This window comes from Physeter macrocephalus, chromosome 6, assembly GCF_002837175.3.
Source record: "Physeter macrocephalus isolate SW-GA chromosome 6, ASM283717v5, whole genome shotgun sequence".
Lineage (NCBI taxonomy): Eukaryota > Metazoa > Chordata > Mammalia > Artiodactyla > Physeteridae > Physeter > Physeter macrocephalus.
Window position 1 is genome coordinate 304622 of NC_041219.1, and position 2576 is coordinate 307197.

Here is a 2576-nt window from a genome sequence, read left to right on the forward strand (position 1 = left end):
GCCACTCCACGGCATGTGGGATCCTCCCGGACCGGGGCACGAACCCGTGTCCCCTGCATCGGCAGGCAGACTCTCAACCACTGCGCCACCAGGGAAGCCTTCCAAGACATTTTTTGAGGGCTATTGTCATTTACAGCTCCCCAGACATTGTGAATATGAAGTGCCTATAAGGTCCAGTTTTAGAATTGTTGTTATGGGAAAGAGAAGGAGGCAGGATTTCTCCTGTCCATCTCTGGTTACTGACACAACCTTAGATATAGGGAAAGTCCTTTTCCTGGGTTTTAACTTAGAGTAGGATGTGCCTGACCAAACATGTAAGGGCTTCCGTCCCATTCCTCCTTCCCCCCTAACCTTCAGACCCCGGACAAGCATAAACCCCTGCACAGCCACCTGTTGAGGGGACTGTCTTATAGAGTACGATGGCCCTAACGAAGGAGTCGGGAGGTCGGAACCCAAACACCAGGATATGTTGAGACCAGGTGATTTTCCAAATGTCATGCAGCCCAGAGAGTCCACCATCCTTTGAGTGTCAGAGGGTTGGTTTAGTAGTATGAGGGCACACTTAGATATGGAGATTGTGATCCCATGCCGAGGGGACCAGGTACTACATGTTCAAGAGGGGCGAATTAGCTGGCATGTCCTCCCGAGGTCCTCAGGCCCACAGCAGTCCAGCCCTGGGACCAAATTTGGTCTGTGTCCAGGGATGTGACACTAGCACGTTCACCGTAACTAAACGAATTTAGTGATCATTTTTCTTTTCTATAATTTAATTTTAAATATATAATGGACTATAGTTGATTTAACATGTTGTGCTCGTTTTTTATATACACCAACATGATTCATTTATACAGAGATGACTATATATTCTTTTTGGAATTATTTTCCCATTGAGGTTACTAAAGGGTGTTGAGAAGAGTTCCAAGTGCTCTACAGCAGGTCCATGTTGATTACAAGTTTTCTCTCTGTAAATATGTATATACTAATTCCAACCTCATGATTTATGCCTCTAACACACCTTTCCAGTTTGGTAACCATAAGTTTGTGTTCTAAGTTTGGAACCCTGTTTCCGTGTTGTAAGATAGTACCTTTGTATCAATTTTTAGATTCCACCGATAAGTAATATCATATGATATTTATCATTGTCTGATTTATGCCACTTAGTATGAATGCATCTAGGTCCTTCCGAGTGGCTGCAAATGGCCTTATTTCATTCATTTCATGACTGAGTAATATTCCATTGTACATATCTACCATAATTTCTTTATCCAGTCTTCCTTCCAAGGACATTTAGATAGTTTCCAAGTAGGGGCTGTTGTAAACAGGGCTGCATAAATTTTGGAGTGCTTGGGTACTGTCAATTTACGTTTTTTCCAAGATACAGGCCCAGGAGTGGAAGCGCCATATTCTCTGAAGCTCTGTTTTTTAGATTTTTAAGGAATCACCACCCACTTCTCCAGAGTGGCTGTTAGCAATTTACATTCCCACCATTAGCTTGGCAGGGTTCCCTTTTATCCACGCCCTGGCCTTCATTTCAGGTTTTACACGTTGTAAGGTTGGCCATTCTGACTGGTGCGAAGCGATACCTCTTCCAAACTCTTCCCGAACGGACGGTTTACCATCCTCTAGGTGTCCCATTCATGTTTTGCCTGTAGGAAGGGTCCTCTGCACCTGGAGATATGGGACCCATGGAATGGGGGACAGGCAGTGTTACTCTAAAAGTGCTGCATATGTTGTCCCAACCACAGCAAGCCTCTCAGACCCACGAGTGTAGAGCCTTAGGTCCCATCCAGCTGTGTGTCTAGATGTGGTCAGTCCAGGTTGCATCACAGCCCTTGACCACATTTTGTAAGGATTTCTCTCTCTCTCACTGTCTTTTTTTTGTTCTTGTTATTTAATTTTATAGTGAGGTCAAAGTGATACCTCTTTGTAGTATTAATTTACATTGGCGGCCTGTTTTGTTGGCCAAAAATGGAGTAAGGGTTTTTCCTGAATATATTAAGGAATAACGGATACGGCCTTTTTGGCAAACTGCATCATTGGCGATGTTCAGCAGCTTTGCATGTGCTTTAATGGCGAGTGCAAACTACCTCTTGAAATCCCTTTCCTGCAATTCTGCCTTGCTTACAAGGCCTTTACGAATATTTTGCTCAAGAAAGGACTCCATTAGAGGTGTCAATTACAACCCTGCATGTTTGTGAATTGCAGTGCCCCTGAGCACCAGTTTTCAACTTGTTGTTTAGGGAAGCAGCCACAAAAGGGGCAGGATTTCTACAGACCCATTCCGGTTACTGGGGCACCTGAAGGATAGAGAAATTCTTCCAGATTAGGAAACTACAGTGGCATATGCCTGTCCAGACATCTAGGGCTTGTGTCTCATTCTATCCCCCCATTCCCCTTCTTCTCACGGAAAATTCGAAGCTGTGCAAAACCGGCTGTTGAGTGTGCTGCCTTCTCAAAGTGGTGAGACTCTAAGGAAAGGAGGTAGGGAACCCGAATACCAGGAGAAGTGGAGATGAGGTGACTTTTCCAAACTCTTCCTGAACAGACGGTGTACCATCCTCTGGATGTCCCATTCA